Raw genomic sequence first — 9582 nt, forward strand, 5'->3', positions numbered from 1 at the left:
TTTTCCCTGATTTCCCTCAATTTCTCACTTCTTCCAGTTTGTAGACAATAGCAGAGCCGCACATTTTTTGTGGGTGTGGATGTAGTCCGTATGTGTCCAGAAGACACGCGATGGCTTGTAGTAACTCCGGCTTAAAAAGTTTCTGTTTTATTTCTTCGACGTGTGATTGAAAAAAGTAGGCATCAGGTTCAAAGAGTCATGAATGCTGTAACTGGCTTGGGTGGCTCACTTTACAGCTAAAACAACATCCCCACAACTTTACCCCAATGATGTGTTCTAGTATGACACCAACAGCGGCCTTTATGAGTGTTACGTGCTGCGCACTGGGCGTGTGGAGTCTGGGTCGCCTGCCCCCCCCCCCCTCTTCCGCTCTCTCCCCTGCGGGAGATCCCGCGGCGCTGTACGCTGTCCTCCCTCCCCCCTTTTTTTTTCCTGTGAATGTTTGTCATTGTATATCGTCTTGTAAATATTGTAAATATATCGTGCTCCTTTACATTGCTCCCGTGTCTGGTTGTTTCCTTTTGTTTTGCGTCCCACATACGTACCCCTGGACGCCATTACCCACCTGGGACGTAACAATGAGTCTGAAGCCCTGCAGGGCGATGCGTCCAACCACGTCTTCAGCAGGGTGTGGTAATGTCAACACAGCCTCTACATCCTCTGGTGAAGGCAATGCAGTTAGCGATTCAGTAGACTCAGACCTCCATATGTACAGTATGTCAAATTCCTTTTCCCCAGATTCTCGCACAATAAGCCAATCGCTGTCTTCAAGCATTGCTGCTTAATTTACATGCAACATGGTTAGTCAGCGTGTCAACAAGTCTTTGAGATGATCTGTCTTGGAGGTGTCAACCTTTTTAATGCTTGTACAGAAAGGATGGTAATTCCAAATGGTGCATGCCACAGTCAAACTCAAAGTCAGACCCCCACATCTGAAAAAGTTTTACTTTGATGTCTCTGTATCTATCCAAAGCATTGCATCATTTGAACAACCTGTCTATCTTCTTGAAAACATCATGTAAAGCACCCATGTCTTTCCAAAGAAACATAACTTTCAGGTCATGCACGATCCTCTCAACATCTATATCTTCACACGGCTTCACGATTGTGTATTCACCACAACACATATAAACGTAATCATTAGGATGCTTTTCAAGACGATTAGCAAATATATAGTAGCTTTTTTGCCGTGTCACACTATTCCATGCAGTGTTGTAGATGCTGTACAAATCAGGGACTTCAAGGTCTCTCCAAGCTTTGTTTCTAAACAAACTCCAGTCTTTAGCAGGGAGTGAAACGTGCAACATGTCATCTGTAAATGTCTCCCCAGATTCAACACAACGCGCAACTTTGTCAAAAACATACACTATATGGAAAAAAGTATTTGGGCACATCTGTTTTTCAGGGTTTGGGCTAGGCCCCTTATCTCCAGTGAAGGGAAATCTTAATGCTTCAGCATACCAAGGCATTTTGGACAATGCTGTTTCCAACTTTGTGGCAACAGTTTGGGGAAGGCCCTTTTCTATTCCAACATGACTGTGCCCCGGTGCACAAAGCAAGGACTATAAAGACATGGTTTGATGAGTTCGGTGTGGAAGAACTTGACTGGCCCGCAGAGAACCCTGACCTCAACCTCATCCAGCATCTTTGGGATGAACTGGAATGGAGATTGCGAGCCAGGCCTTCTCGTCCAACATCAATGCCTGACCTCAAAAATGCTCTACAGAATGAATGGGCACAAATTCCCACAGAAACACTCCAAAATCTTGTGGAAAGCCTTCCAAGAAGAGTGGAAGCTGCAAAAGGGGGACCAACTCCATATTAAAGTATATGTATTTGAATACAATGTCATCACAGTCCCTGTTGGTGTAATGGTCAGGCGTCCGAATACTTTTGTCCATATAGTGTATCTTCATAAACTCGTCGTAAAGAGGTTGCCAACAGTCATAAAGATACACACTGTTTTCAGTTTTATTAGAAATCACCTTGTCAGCATTTGCGATCAACATTGTTACAAAAAATGTTTTCCCAGAGTTTGAAGGACCGCTTATTACACAAGAGGAAGGATGCTGAAGTCTGAAATCAAACCCAGTGACATCTCTCAAACCCCAATTAGACCTATCCGTATACCCCTCAGTACCCATAAGGTAGTGTTGAGAAATCAGAGAGTAGCACACGTTTGTCATACATGACTTTAAAACATTTAATGACCGATTTGTTTTTCACGGTGAGTTGCTTTTTATTCCTTACAATGTTATCTGTATGCCTGAGTATGTGTCGAGAGCAATCTCTATTCACACCATAATGGTCAACAAGATCAATCAATGCATCTAACTTGATTACCTTTTCAGCATTCAGAGTGATTCCTTTTGCCTTCATGCATGTTCTGCCAATAGCTGTCCGATACCGCCCGAGCAAAATTCTGTGATGAAATCACCGCCGCCTATTTCATCCGTGAGATCTCGTACATACGGCCCTAGGGGTGGTTCCCAGTCGCCCTCCTTAGAAACAAAAACAACACTGTCTGTGTCACTGTAAAACAACCTCCCAACTTATCCATAAGATTGTACAATTCTAAGTGTGCATGCGCTAAGTCATACATCTAAACCGTGACACACCCCCCCAATCAGTATGACAAGGACACTTGTAAATATAGATGGCAAACAGCTGACCATCAACTGACCTGTCAATCAAACTGACCTGTCACTTACGTGTCAATCAAACCGACCTGTCAATCAAGCTGACAAGGGGGATCATAAATCATTTTGACAGTGTAGGATATATACTACTAATGGTTTCTGTATTAGGCATTACAACATTAGAAGGACATTACTAGGACAAAGGTGGCGCGGGACAGTCCAGATGTCGTCGCAACAATTCCGCAACGACTGTACTTTTTGTTTGTTATTTGTGTTGTTTTTCTGCGCCCCTTTACTGTGCCTGTGTCTGCACTGATTTCCTATGACCCTATGACACTACTTAGGATAGGAAACAGTGTAACTTATGTTCTGTTGGAGGTTACCAATGACATCTCCACCTGGCCGAGAGAGATCCTACGCAACTTGGACCCGAAACACTGGGGCAAGCATACCGGGGTTAAGAACAGACTACGGGAAAGGGCACTTAGTCCACCACTGCCCAGTATCCTGCTTGCTAATGTTCCATCCTTGGACAACAAGCTGCACGACATCAGGGCCCAAGTCCGTTTCCAAAGGGACATAAGGGACTGCAACATCGACATTGTTTTACTGAGACATGGCTCTCCACCGAAGTGCCGGACAATGCCATCCTACCATCCGAGGCCTTCTCTGTTTTCTGATCGGACAGAATGGAGGAATCAGGCAAATCAAAAGGTGGAGGAGTGTGTGTCATGATCAACAACAAATAGTGCAGTCCCAGGAATGTCTCTATCCTGTTGCGCTCCTGCTCACCACATCTCAAGCACCTGGCCATTGTTTGTCGCCTGTTCTCTGCAGCCATCATGATTGCTGTATACATTCCGCCACAGGCTGACACAGCCACTGCCTTGTCCACACTGCACGATACAATCACCAGACACTCCACAGTTCATCCGGATTCAGCCCTCATAGTGGCTGGGGACTTTAATAAAGCGAATCTGAAACAGATATTGCAGAACTTTTATCAACATGTCAAGTGTCCAACCAGGGGCAGTAACACACTGGATCACTGTTACACCCTGTACAAGAACAGCTACAAAGCCATCTCTCTGCCGGCTATCAGAAAATCTGACCCCGCTGCCATATTTCTTATTCCGGAATATAAACAAAAGATACAACAGGAAGTCCCAGCTACTAGAGAGGTCAAACGCTGGACCAACCAATCAGAGACAATGCTGCAGTCTGCACTCAGTGACGTGGACTGGGACATGTTCCGGAATAGCTCTGAGAACGTCAGAGTGTTTACGGAAGTAGTGACGCGCTTCATTGCAAAGCTAATCGATGATATCGTGCCTATGGTGACTGTTAGGGTCTTCCCTAATCAGAAACCGTGGGTTGATAAAACGATCCGCAAGACTCTGAAGGAACGTACTGCTGCCTAAAATGCAGAGCTTATCTCAGGAGACATGTCCCCGTACAAAGCGGCGTCTTACAGACTCCGGAAGTCGATTAAGGAAGCCAAGCAGAGGTACCAGAACAAAGTGGAGATCCAACTGTGCGACCATGATACCTGATGTATGTGGGAGGGACTTAAGACCATAATGGAGTACAGGGGACAGACGAACACCTCGGCCGCAGCTGATCCTGCACTTGTTAATGACCTGAACTCCTTCTACGCTCGATTCGAGGTCAGCAGCTCGAGCGGTCACAGCGACGGTGCAGCTAGCACGGCGGCTAGCACCTGTGCAACACCAAAGCTCGAGCCGATGGGGGAAGAGAGCCCACTCTCTGTCTTGGAGCATGACGTTAGGAGAGTTCTACGTTGTATGAACTGCAGGAGAGCCGCGGGACCGGATGGTATACGAGGAAGAGTGCTGAAAGCCTGTGCTGACCAGCTAGCCCCGGTGTTTACCTACAACTTCAACATGTCCCTAGTACACTGCATTGTCCCTACGTGCTTCAAACGTTCTACCATCATTCCTGTGCTGAAAAAGGCAAACCCAGCCGGCTTAAACGACTGTCGCCCAGTAGCACTGACATCAGTGGCGATGAAGTGCTTTGAGTGGCTCATGAAAGACTACATCTGCTCATCTCTTCCAAAATCTCTGGACCCAATGCAGTTTGCATACCGCTCAAATATTAGTACAGATGACGCCATATCACATGTTCTCCACACCATTCTTTCCCACCTGGACACTGGTAAAGGGAACTATGCAAGACTGCTGTTCATCGACTACAGTTCCGCATTTAATACCATAATCCCCTCCAGACTAGTCTCTAAACTCAGTGATCCGGGGCTAAGTCTGTCACTATGCTCCTGGGTCCTGAGTTTCCTGACCAATGACCGCAAGCAGTAGATTGGACAGCACTACTACAGAACCATCACTCTTAACACTGGTGCCCCCCAAGGCTGCATCCTGAGTCCCCTGCTCTACTCCCTCTACACGCATGACTGCTCGGCCCGCCACAGGTCCAACACCATTGTGAAATTTGCAGATGACACGTTGGTGGTGGGGCTGATCCATGACAACAATGAGGCAGCCTACATGGAAGAGGTAGCAGAACTGTCAACTCTCAAGATCTATGGGACTCCAGTGGAAAGAGTAAGCAGCTACAAGTACCTAGGAGTACTAATCTCTGAGGACTTGTCCTGGTCGGAACATATTTTCACGGTGGTGAAGAAGCCTAGGCAGCGCCTGTACCACCTCAGATGGCTGCGGAAATTCAAAATCTCCACAGCTCTACAAGCAGCCTTTTACTCAGCCACCATACAGTCTGTGGTTACTGGGAGCATCACAGTATGGTATGGGAACAGCAGCTCCCAGGACAGGAAGGACTTAAGCAGGGTGATCCGTTGTGCCAATCGCATTACCAGGACTGCATTTCCTGACCTCCAGGACATCAACATCAGGCGATGCAGGTCCCAGGCACAACGGATTATAAAAGACATTCACCATCCCAACCATAAACTGTTTCAGTGGCTACCTTCACTCCGCTCACTGATGGCCAGGACTGAGCGCTTCAGAAGAAGCTTCTTTCCCCAGGCCATACAGACAATAAACACCACCACTTGGCCACTTATTCTATATTCTATATAGAACCCAGAAAGACACTATATTTCCATGTTGCACAGGCCATATGGACAGTGAACATTCCTTTTACACCTGCACTGTCTTGTTTGCACTTTGTTTTACTACTTTCTGCTGCTCATCATGTTATCTCACTGTATAACATGAATGTCACGTTATATCCTCAGGATACTTCATCTGCTCTGTACATATTATCTGTTGTGTAAATAGTGTATATTGCTTTATGCTTTCATACTTTCTTCTATTTTATATTTTTTATATTTCTTCTATTTTTATTTATCTCTCTACTGGTGTGTTGTGTGTCACTTATTTACACAGTTGGAGTGTTGCAATTACATTTCACTGCTGAGGTACTCTGTACAACATGCATGTGACAAATAAAGCTACTTCTACTTCTACTTCTAGAACATAAGGACATATTATGACGAGAACAGGCCATTTGGCCCAACTAAGCTCGCCATTACAATTAAAGAGAATACAAAACTGCAACAAGTCTCGACAACAAGGGTCTCTGCCTCAACTACATGACCTGGCAACCTATTCCATGTATTGATAACTCTGTGTAAAATAGTACTTCCTTATATCAGTGCGGAACTTACTCTTAACTAGTTTCCATTTATGTCCCCTTGTTCTACAGACTGAACTCGTCCTAAAAAGTATTGTAGTTAGCCTTATTGTGTCCTTTTATGAACTTAAAAACCTCTATTAGTTCACCCCTAAGTCTCCTCTCACTAAGTCTAAATAGGTTTAGTAACTTGAGTCTTCCCTTGTAGCTTTTATATTTCATGCCAGGAACTAACTTAGTTGCCCTTCCTTGAACTTTTTCAAGAGGTTCAATATCTTTCTTATAGTGTGGAGCCCAGAACTGTACACAATATTCCAAGTGAGGTCTGACTAAAGCATTGTATAATTTCAATATAACCTCCCTAGATTTATAATCAATACTTTTGGCTATATATCCCAGCATCCTGTTGGCCTTTTTTTACTGCTACAGCACACTGCCTAGATCCTGTTAAGCTTGGGTCAACTATTACTCCTCTTTTTCAAATTGAGCACATTCTAGTTTTTCCCCCCATGAAGTAGTCTTGTCTAAGGTTTTTATTTCCCACATGCAAGACTTTACATTTAGCTAAATTGAATGCCATCTGCCAGGTATCTGCCCACTTTTGGACTCTGTTTAGGTCTTCCTGTATTACCTCAGTTGATTCTATACTGTTGGCTAGACTCCCTAGTTTTGTATCATGTGCAAATTTTACTACTTTACTACTAACCTCTAAATCCAGATCATTTATGTATATAATGACTAGCAAAGGCCCCAACACTCATCCCTGCGGGACTCCACTTCGTACAGGACCCTGCTCTGATATAATACCTCCCACAGTTACACAGCTACAAAGCCTATAGAAATGCCTATAGAAACACGATTGAATCGACAAAAGGACAGCCATTGTCGTTTTCATTTTTTTTAATTTTATTTTTTGTACACATAGTTAGATAGGGTGTTAATGTCGAGCCAGTCATAAAACCGAACTGGCTAGCTAACGCATAGGTGTCACCCTATACGGTTTGCCCATATAAAATACCGGGATTGTACATATAGCTATGGCATGATACGGGAAATGTAGTGTATGTAGTATGTAGTGTAATTCAGTTTTAGAAACAAAAAAAATAGAAATTAATGATCTGTAAATAGAAAATTAAGCTGTAATATAAATTAACAGGCTGTAAAACATCTGAAAACGATGACTGGATGATGCAAATAGCATGCTAGCTCACATGCACAGTGGTTCTGTGGCACGTCTGATTTGGTGCATAGCTAGCTAGCTAAGTAGTAAACCTGCCAAATTTTACTAAACATTGTAGGGCTAAATGTTGTAGCTCGATAGCTCTGCTAGAAAGGTTTGGCAACTAGGCAGTCATCAAGCTATTTCTTCCACAGCTAGCATTAATGATGTAGCCCACCAGTAATGATTCTCCTACCATAGCAACTGAGTGGGAGAATACACCATTGAATTATATAATCAGGGCATATTTTCGTCAAATTTTTCATCAACGAAATTAACAATGAAATTTAGTAATTTTAATTTGACTAAAATAATTGCACAGGCTATGACGAAAATGTGACTAAGACTAAAATGTATTTTAGTCATTTGAGTAAAACTAAAGCTAAATTAAAAATAGGTGTCAAAATTAACACTGCAGTGGATTCACACAGGACCCGGTCCCAACTTAGAGAGCAGATCCATAAAAATCCACAAAAAGTCATTTTACCAACCATAGCATAAAAACTTCAATTACTACAAGCACAGACAACTTTGTTTAAAATATTTATCTGGAATTAAACAAATGTTTACATACCTCGGCATGCTTTCTCAGGTTGGATAGTGAACTTTTGTAGGCAGTGATGAAGTTTGTGCGTGGTAAACAGAGCAAACATTTAAAATGATTTGAATCTTTCTTCATTTCAAAAATCTCAAACATGGACTTCAGATATGGCCATGGATGCTCCTGTGAGGAATTGTCATCTCTAACTGCCGTAACCATCATTACCACCGCCAAGTTCAAATTGAACTGCTCAAAAAATGCAGCAAGCACTTTGAACTTGACTGACAGCGTAAGAGTAGTTTATTGGTTTTTCTCCTGTGACTAACATGGCATATGGCCTATTGCATTTAGAAAAGAAAAATCATCCGCTGACTTCAAAGCTATGTTTCAAAGTAACAGGAACCTTCATAGAAATGTAGTGGAGTCAAAAGTACAATATTTGTTTTTCAAATGTAGTGAAGTAAAAGTCATAAGTTTCCAGAAAAATTAATACTCAAAGTACAGATACTTGAAAAATGTACTTAAGTACAGTACTCAAGTAAATGTATGTCGTTACTGTCCACCCCTGAATGTAGGTAGACCTAATGATCTATTACAGAGATTGCAGGATTTAGAAACAGATGAGGACTTGTCATGAGCACTGAATGGGACACACAGAAGTCAGGGCTTTAATCTATCTAGCAAGAAACTGTACATTTACTAATACAATAGCTAGAAAGACTGTGATATATACAGCTAGCTGCCATCAGTCACACAAAACAAATGGAATTTGTTTTTTTCATGTTACCCCCCAGATTCCCAATCCAACCACTGTAATACCTGGAGTACATGAGGATCCACAGGAACTAGAATTTACATTGAGCAGTCTGAAAGTAAAGGCATTGATTACTCCTTTACACCTTTTTGTAGAATCTCAGAGAGATTTTGTGGAATCGCAAGCTGTTTACTTTTGTATCTGTTTAATGTGGTGGTGTATAGTGTGGTAGAGCTGCTGTAGCTGCAGGCAGCTGTTATCTCTTATCATTTATCAGATCCTGTGTATATCAGATTCATCAGGTCCTATGGGGTGTCCACCTCCCCTCCACCTGGGGGATACGCAGCCTTGCCTTTTTCCCTGCTGTTAAAATGTGCGACGTGGTGAAATCCCTTCAATGTCCTCATGATGGCAGCCTCCCACAGATAGAGGCAGAGAGTTTTACCTTTGGATACACGTCTAGAATGGGAAAGAGCTAAATGTCACATGATGCTACTTAAAGGGATAACAGTAGTCTGACTTTTGAAAAATAATAGGAAATTCTTTTTTATATAATTGGGACCTCATCTGACACAACATACACACAAAATTAAGACAAAATTAAGAGTATGAGATTAAGCAACACACTATCAGGAAAGCATCTGAAACCTACACACGTACACACCAGGCTCCCTGTACAAACATTTCTACAATCCCTGTGCAAGGAAAGACATTCACTTTTGTGTGCAATGAATACATCATCTGGTAGAGAATGTTAGTCTCTGCAAATGGGAATTGATAAAATACTGGTCCAATA

Source organism: Megalops cyprinoides, chromosome 23 (genome assembly GCF_013368585.1).
Source record: "Megalops cyprinoides isolate fMegCyp1 chromosome 23, fMegCyp1.pri, whole genome shotgun sequence".
In the NCBI taxonomy this organism is placed as follows: Eukaryota; Metazoa; Chordata; class Actinopteri; order Elopiformes; family Megalopidae; genus Megalops; species Megalops cyprinoides.